Below are 9742 nucleotides of genomic sequence, written 5' to 3'. Positions count from 1 at the left end.
TTTATCCAGACATTAAATGTACAATGAAAATTTGTTTTTTTTTTGGAGTGGTATTTTCACATTTGTAACACTCCTACTGTATATTAGTTTGTAAAGGGCTGAAAGATAAGACTGAATATATTGTGTATGTTGTAAATTTTATACCTTTGTGTTTTTTTGTGTAAATTGTTAATTGTTAAAATTTTGTTCTTTAAGAGACCAAATTTTTTTTTTGGAGGGAGGTGTCACATGCTCAAGTAGATCTGTTTTTTTTTGTTGAGAATGATGTAATGGTCTTTTGGAGGTCACCTAATGTGATTTTCCCGCCGATATGAGGTCACGTGATGACATGTGCACCACGGGTATATAAGGGTCGACCCTTGATGACGCAGTTAGTTTTTAGTTTGTAGATTTCCAGGTAGAATATGCTGTGTCTCCGTTTCTGTTGTCTGTTTGTTTTTGTGACGCAGTTTCATTTTTAAAATGGAGTATTTCATTCTGTTGCAAGATACAATATTATTGGACTGGAAATTTTTGCTAGATGTGCTGATTTAATCAATTCCAACAATAGAAGGGAGAGTGAAGACTTTATCGAAGTACAGGACTCAAAGGATCGACAGGAGTCGGCATCGTTTGGCAGTTTAATAAAGGATGACCTTATTGAGTCTTCGTTGGCGGAGTAGCGACCTGTATCGAGATAACTCTTGCCAAAGAGCAAAGAGTTTATGCAAAGGTTTGCTCTCTCTCTCTCTAAAAGAATTTAAGGTCAGTTGTTTTAAACTGTTTATTTTCGGCATCATAAATCCTGTGGTCGGAACCAGCAGGAAAGTTGCGTGTATAAAGAAATCCTTCTCCAGAGAAGTCTCCCCCAATTGAACGCATAAATGTATTGGACTTTTGAATTTACCATTTTAAGAACTATATCTAACTTTACCGCTTTAAGAACTGTTTAAGCACTTAACGCTTTTAGAACCAGTGCCGAGTGACGATTTGTTGAATGGCTGCATAACGGTTAACTTCTGGTTAAAGTTTTCGCTTGCTTTTTTCCTTATCGTTTATCGGTGTTTAATAAACGTTTGGTTGTTTTTCTATAACTTGTCTCGATTGATATTCATTGTTGCCGGTTATGTAACAATATAGGATTTAGAAACATAGAAAACCGACTGCACAATACAGGCCATTCAGCCAACAATGTTGTGGCGAATATGTACTTGCTTTAGAAACTACTTAGGGTTACATAGAACATAGAACATAGACTAGTACAGCACAGCACAGTCCCTTCGGCCCACATGGTTGTGCCGACTCTCAAACCCTGCCTCCCATATAACCTCCTACCTTAAATTCCTCCATATACCAGTCTAGTAGTTTCATAAATTTCAGTAGTGTATCTGCCTCCACCACTGACTCAGGCAGTGTATTCCACACACCAACCACTCTGAGTAAAAAACCTTCCTCTAATATCCCCCTTGAATTTCCCACCGCTTACCTTAAAGCCATGTCCCCTTGTATTGAGCAGTGGTGCTTTGGGGAAGAGGTGCTGGCTATCCACTCTATCTATTACTCTTAATATCTTGTATACCTCCATCATGTCTCCTCTCATCCTCCTTCTCTCCAAAGAGTAAAGCCCTAGCTCCCTTAATCTCTGATCATAATGCATACTCTCTAAACCAGGCAGCGTCCCGGTAAATCTCCTCTGGACCTTTCCAATGCTTCCACATCCTTCCTTTCTTCCTTTTTAAATCCTTTTTATTATTTTTTCCAAAATTATAAACAAAATAACAATGTTGATACAAAGAGATTGGAATAATCTTATTGTTACTAAACATATACAGAAAAGATTTCAGATAACACAAGTATAATAGACTTCCAAACTCATGATGTAATTAATCGTAAAGGAAAAAAAGAAATAAAAAGAAAAAAAATACAAAGAAAAACCCCCGCAAAAAAGAAAAAAAAGGACTAAATACTAAACCCAAAAAAGCAACCGGAACAAAACAGGGCTAGACCGATATCCTAAATCGAACACATTCAGTAATGTCATCAACTCCGCTCCTCTATTCATATATTTTAAGTTAATAAGAAGGATTCGGAAAGGTCACATTGCATCATATGAAAATGTTGAATAAATGGTTTCCAAGACTCTTCAAATTTAACCGAAGGATCAAAAATATCACTTCTAATTTTTTCTAAATTTAAACATAATATAGTTTGGGAAAACCATTGGAATGTAGTAAGAGGATTGGTCTCCTTCCAGTTCAATAAAATAGTTCTTCTGGCCATTAAAGTAACAAATGCAATTATCCGACAGGCTGAAGAAGACAAAGATCTATGTTCTACTATTGGCAATCCAAAAATTGCCGTAATAGGATGGGATTATAAATCAAAACACAGAAGTGTTGAGATAATATCAAAAATATATTTCCAATATTTTTCCAAAAGAGGACAGGACCAAAATATTTGAGTTAAAGAAGCCACCTCAGAGTGACATCTATCACAAATAGGGTTTATATGGGAATAAAAATGGGCTAATTTATCTTTAGACATATGGGCTCTTTGCACTACTTGAAATTGTATTAATGTATGTTTAGCACATATAGAGTAAGTACTGACTAATGGAAAATTTTTATCCCATTTTTCTATAGGTAGGCAAAGTTGAAGTTCCCCTTCCCATTCATTTTTAATTTTATCAGATATACCTGGCTGTAATTTCATAATTATATCATAGATAGATGCTATTAATCCCTTCTGAAGAGGATTTAAACCTAAAATTTTATTGATGATATCAGTAGGGTATGAGGTCGGAAAGGTAGGCAAAGTAGTATTTTAAAAATTTCTTATTTGTAAGTATCTAAAAAAATGGAATCTAAGCAGTCCAAATTTCTTAGATTACTGTTCAAAAGACATGAAACAGTTATCCAGAAATAAGTCACGAAAACATGTTATACCTTTTGTCTTCCATATCAAAAAAGCTTGGTCCATAACCGAGGGTTGAAAAAAAAATTAGATATAATAGGGCTTGATAATATAAATTTGTTCAAACCAAAAAATTTACGAAATTGAAACTATATTTGCAATGTATGTTTAACTATTGGATTAACCATTTGTTTATTCAATTTAGATAGTACAAAAGGAAGTGAAGTTCCTAAAATGGAAGATAAAGAGAACCCTTGTACAGAGTTGCCTTCAAGGTTTACCCAATATGGGCTTGGAGTTATATTCCAATCTGATGTCTAAAATATTAAATATCAAATATTAATTGCGCAATAATAAAATCTTAGGTTAGGCAGTGCTAAGCCACCATCTTTCTTGGCCTTCTGTAAATATTTTTTACTTAATCTGTGATTTTTGTTCTGCCATATATAAGTGGAAATTTTAGAATCAATAGTATCAAAAAAGGATTTAGGAATAAAAATTTGTATCGTTTGAAATAAATATAAAAATTTAGGTAAAATAATCATTTTAATAGCATTAATTCCGCCAATCAGTGATAGAGACAGTGACAGACGATTAATTAATGTATCATTCTTTTTCTTCCTCACCTTTGATTTGTTTTTTTGTTTCCTTTCTTTTTAAAAGGAAAAAGTTAATACTTAGTTTGTAAAAGTAGAACTCTATACTTCGTGGGTTTTTGCCTTGAGCTTGTAGTGTAGGTACGCTTTATATTGTTAAATGATGTTATGCTTTTCTATTAGTGATCTTGTATATCTTACTCTTAATATTTTTTTTCCTTTTGGAAGTCATTTAGTTATAATCTTAATGCTTGTTTCCTTTTCTTTCTGAAATGTTACTGGAGTATTATATTTTAAGATGGTGGATTGTTTTCTTCTTATTCTTAGAATCCTCTTTTTTTCAATGTCACTTCCAATCATTTATATACGAAAAATTAATAATATGATCTGGCGCTTGATTTTTTTTGAAATATGAGTAAGAAGGAACTATTCGATGCCTGTAATCATTGTAAGCTTATTCTTACCATTATAATAATGTTTCCGTTTATTTCTCTCAATATGGGTGGTGTTACTTATGATGACATATTTCTTTTAGGTTGCCTTTTTGAAAGATGGAGTTAGAATTAGCTCTAGATTTAGCACTGGCCGCTGTCTGGCTTTTTCTGGGTTTTTGTGGGAGGAGGGTGGTATTCTTGTACTTATATTCAATTTATTTTTGCTTTTTAAATGGGCTGACCTGAAACTACCAAAATGTCCGAGATGTCATACTTTCCGGTTCCTCTTTGAACCTTTTTTCCTCTTTTGGGGTCATGAGTTTGTACTCTGGTTAACCCTTTACATACCTTATGCTCGAGCTCATTACGATGGATAAGATTATTAATTTAGTTTCTTGGAATACAAATGGTTTAAATCACCCAATTAAACGGAAGAAAAATTTTAAAGTATTCCATAGTGATAGAGACAGTGGGGACCACTTAGTAATCAGTTGTTTAACCTGATTAATTAACGATAAAAGGTTGAAGTTGAATAGATCCTTATGTCTCTTAGTAATTTTAACTCCTAAATAAGTAAAATAGTGATACTCTGAATGGAGAGCATCTATAAATGGAAACCTGCATATTTAATAGAAAAAGTTCGCTCTTACCTAGATTCAGTTTATAACCAGAAAAACTACTAAACTGAGCAAGCAAAGTTAATACTGCCGGAATAGATTTTCCTGGGTTAGAAATATATAATAGTAAATCATTTGCATATAGTGATAATTTATGAGTCTCATTTCCACGGGTGATGCCAAATATATTAGGGGAGTCACGAATAGCAATAGCTAGCGGTTCCAAGGCAATATCAAATAGTAGTGGACTAAGAGGGCAGCCCTGCCTAGTGCTACGGAATAGATGAAAAAGGGGAGATCTTTGATTATTAGTAAATACCGAAGCTAAAGGAGTAAGAAATATCAGTTTAATCCAAGATATAAATATCGGACTAAAATTAAATTTCTCAAGGGTGTTAAATAAATATGTCCATTCAACTCTGTCAAAGGCTCTCTCAGCATATAATGAAATAACACTTTCTGGAATTCTGGGTGAAGGAGTATAAACAATATTCATTAATCTCCTAATATTAAAAAAAGAGTAACGATTTTTAATAAGTCCAGTCTGATCAGCAGAAATAATTTGAGGTACTTTGTACTCTGCTTAGGAGTTTGTCCTTCCAAAGTGTATCACCTCACACTTCTCCGGGTTGAAATCCATCTGCCACTTCTCAGCCCACTTCTGTAACCTATCAATGTCTCTCTGCAATCTTTGACAATCCTCTATACTATCTACAACACCACCAGCTTCTGTGTCATCTGCAAACTTGCCAACCCACCCTTCTACCCCCACATCCAGGTTGTTAATAAAAATCACAAAAAGAAGAGGTTCCAGAGCTGATCCTTGTGGGACACCACTAGTCACAACCCTCCAATCCGAATGTACCCCCTCCACTACGACCCTCTGCCTTCTGTAGGCAAGCCAATGCTGAATCCACCTGGCTAAACTTCCATGGATCCCATGCCTTCTGACTTTCTGAATAAGCCTACTGTGTGGAACCTTGTCAAATGTCTTACTAATATCCATATAGATCACATCCACTGCACTACCCTGATCTATATGCCTGGTCACCTCCTCAAAGAACTTTATCGGGCTTGTTAGGCACGATCTGCCCTTCACAAAGCCATACTGACTGTCCCTGATCAGACCATGATTCTCTAAATGCCCATAGATCCTATCTCTAAGAATCTTTTCCAACAGCTTTCCCACCACAGATGTAAGGTTCACTGGTCTATAATTACCCGGACTATCCCTACTACCCTTTTTGAACAAGGGGACAACATTCACCTCCCTCCAATCCTCCGGTACCATTCCCGTGGACAACGAGGACATAAAGATCCTAGTCAGAGGCTCAGCCATCTCTTCCCTCACCTTGTGGAGCAGCTGGGGAATATTCCATCAGGCCCAGGGGACTTATCCGTCCTAATGTATTTTAATAACTCCAACACCTCCTCTCCCTTAATATCAATATGCTCCAGAACATCAACCTCACTCATATTGTCCTCACCGTCATCAAGTTCCCTCTCATTGGTGAGTACCGAAGAGAAGTATTCATTGAGGAACTCGCTCACTTCCACAGCCTCCAGGCACATCTTCCCACCTTTATCTCTAACCTACCTTCACTCCTGTCATCCTTTTGTTTTTCACATAATTGAAGAATGCCTTGGGGTTTTCCTTTACCCTACTCGCCAAGGACTTCTCATGCTCCCTTCTTGCTCTTCTCAGCCCCTTCTTAAGCTCCTTTCTTGCTACCCTATATTCTTCAATAGACCCATCTGATCCTTGCTTCCTAAATCTCATGTATGCTGCCTTCTTCCTCCTGACTAGATTTTCCACCTCACTTGTCACCCATGGTTCCTTCAACCTACCATTCTTTATCTTCCTCACTGGGACAAATTTATCCCTAACATCTTGCAAGAGATCTCTAAACATCAACCATAGTACATTTCCCTGCAGAAACATCATCCCAATTCACACCCACAAGTTCTAAATTTATAGGCTCATAATTTGCCCTTCCCCAATTAAATTTTTTCCTATCCTCACTGATTCTATCCTTTTCCATGATAATGTTGAAGGCCAGGGAGTGGTGGTCACTGTCCGCCAGATGCTCACCCACTGAGAGATCTGTGACCTGACCTGGTTCATCACCTAATACTAGTCTGGCATTCCCCTTAGTCGGCCTGTCAACATACTGTGACAGGAATCCGTCCTGGACACACTTAACAAACTCTGCCCTGTCCAAACCCTTGGAATTAATCAGGTGCCAATCAATATTAGGGAAGTTAAAGTCACCCATGATAACAACCTGGTTACTTTTGCACCTTTCCAAAATCTGCGTCCCAATCTGCTCCTATGTATCTCTGCTGTTACCAGGGGGACTATAGAATACCCCTAATAGAGTAACTGCTCCCTTCCTGTTCCTGACTTCCACCCATACTGACTCAAAAGAGGATCCTGCTACATTACCCACCCTTTCTGTAGCTGTAATAGTACCCCTGACCATTAATGCCACCCCTCCTCCCTTTCCCCCCCACTATCTCTTTTAAAGCACTGAAATCCAGGAATATTGAGAATCCATTCCTGCCCTGGTGCCAACCAAGTCTCTGTAATGGTCACTACATCATAATTCCATGTACGTATCCAAGCTCTCAGTTCATCACCTTTGTACCTGATGCTTCTTTCATTGAAGTACACGCATCTTAGCCCTTCTAGCTGCCTACCTTTACACCGTTTATTCTGCTTCTCTTTCCTCAAAGCCTCTCGCTATGTTAGATCTGGCTTTACTTCATGCACTTCTTTCACTGCTCTATTGCTCCGGATCCCATCCCCCTTGCAATTTAGTTTAAACCCTCCCGAACTATGCTAGCAAACCTACCTGCGAGGATATTGTTCTCCCTCAAGTTCAGGTGCAACCCATCCAATCTGTACAGGTCTCACTTTCCCCAGAAGAGATCCCAATGATCCATAGCCCTCTATTTTTCTAAGCTCCACGTACCTATCCAGGAGTCTCTTAAAAGACCCTATCAACTCTGCCTCTGCCACCATTGCTGGCAACCCATTCCATGCACTCACCACTCTCTATGTAAAAAACTTCCCCCTGACATCTCCTCTGTACCTATTTCCAAGCACCTTAAAACTGTGCCCTCTCATGTTAGCCATTTTATCCCTTGGAAAAGGCCTCTGACTATCCACATGATCAATGCTTCTCATCATGATATACAACTCTATCATGTCACCTCTCATCCTCCAATGCTCCAAGGAGAAAAAGCCAAGTTCACTCAACCTATTCTCATAAGGCATGCGCCCCAATCCAGGCAACATCCTTGTAAATCTCCTCTGCACCCTTTCTATGGTTTCCACGTCCTTCCTGTAGTGAGGCAACCAGAAATGAGCACAGTATTACAAGTGGGGTCTGACCAGCGTCCAATATAGCTGTAACATTACCCCTCAGCTCTTGAACTCAGTCCCACAATTGATGAAGGCCAATGTACCGTATGCCTTCTTAACCACACAGTCAACCTGTGCAGCAGCTTTGAGTGTCCAATGAACTCGGACCCCAAGACCCCTCCGATCCTCCACACTGCCAAGAGTCTTGCCACTAATACTATATTCTGCCATCATATTTGATCTACCAAAATGAACCACCTCACACTTATCTTGGTTGAACTCCATCAGCCACTTCTCAGCCCAGTTTTGCATCCTATCGATGTACAGCTATAAATTCTGACAGACATCCACACTATCCACAACACTTCCAATCTTTGGGTCATCAGCAAATATACTAACCCATCCATCCACTTCCTCAACCAGGTCATTTGTAAAAATCACAAAGAGTATGGGTCCCAGAACAGATCCCTCAGGCATAGCACCAGTCACCGACCTCCGTGCAGAATGTGACCCATCTACAATGACTCTTTGCCTTCTGTGGGCAAATCAATTCTGGACCCACAGAGCATGGTCCCCTTGGATCCATGCCACTTTACTTTCTCAATAAGCCTTGCATGGGGTACCTTACGAAATGCCTTGCTGAAATCCATATACACTGTATCTACTGCTCTAACTTCATCAGTGTGTTCAGTCACATCCTCAAAAAACTCAATCAGGCTTGTAAGGCACAACCTGCCTTTGACAAAGCCATGCTGACTATTTCTAATCATATTATACCTCTCCAAATTTTCATAAATCCTGCCTCTCAGGATCTTCTCCATCAACTTACCAACCACTAAATTAATACTCACTGGTCTATAATTTCCTGGGCTTTTTGTGCTCTCTTTCTTGTATAAGGGAACAACATCTGCAGCCCTCCATTCCTTCGGAACCTCTCCCATCCCCATTGATGATGCTAGGATTATGAAAAGTTGTGAGAGATGTTCACTCTTAGGAGTTTGAACCTGCTAACAGTTTCCACTGTTGTGCTGCTGATATAAAGAAAAGCGTGACTGGTGCAAATTCTCCTGAAATTCTCCTTTTTTTTGGCGACATCGAGGAAGAGGTTATTAGCCTGGCACCAGGTCTTAAGCTCTACCGTCTCTTCTCTGTAGGCCATCTCATCCATCTCCTGTTTGTGATGATGCGGCCCAGCACTGTTATGTCATTGCGTCATTGGCAAACTTGACAATATGATTCTATAATGTCTTTGGCGTGTGAGCAGAGCGTACAGTTAATGGGCTCAACAAACAGCCCTGGGGAGGAGCCCATTTGGAACATGATGGGGAGGAAGGTGCAGTTGTGCATCCTGACTATCTGAAGTCCGTTGGTTTGGAAGTCCAACACCGAGTTGCACAGTGGTGTATTTAGACAGAGGAGTAGGAGCAGAAGTTTGTTCACCAAGGTCTGTGGGACAATAGTGTTGAATGCCGAACTGAAATCCAGAAACTGCATTCTGACATAAGTGTTTAGCTTGCTTGGTGTGTCAGGGCCAGGCGCATGACAGATGCTATGCCATCTGTTCTGGAGAGGTTCTGTCAGTAAGCATGTTGATGACTGTCTACTGTGGCAGGAATGGAGTTTCTGATTGCCAGCTGTTCAAAGCACTTCATGATGATTGGTATCAGTGCCACTGGGCAGTAGTTGTTTAGTTGTGAAGGTGTGCAGAGTCCTTTGATAAAGGGACGATGGTAACTGATTCCAAACATGTAGAGACTGTAACCTGGCCAGTGTAACCTGTGAAGTCATCAGTGAGCTGTGTGCACATTCCCTGAAAACTTGACCTGGGATATTGTC

This window comes from Mobula hypostoma (genome assembly GCF_963921235.1).
Source record: "Mobula hypostoma chromosome 10 unlocalized genomic scaffold, sMobHyp1.1 SUPER_10_unloc_3, whole genome shotgun sequence".
NCBI classification, from domain to species: domain Eukaryota; kingdom Metazoa; phylum Chordata; class Chondrichthyes; order Myliobatiformes; family Myliobatidae; genus Mobula; species Mobula hypostoma.
This window is presented reverse-complemented; position numbering follows the sequence as displayed.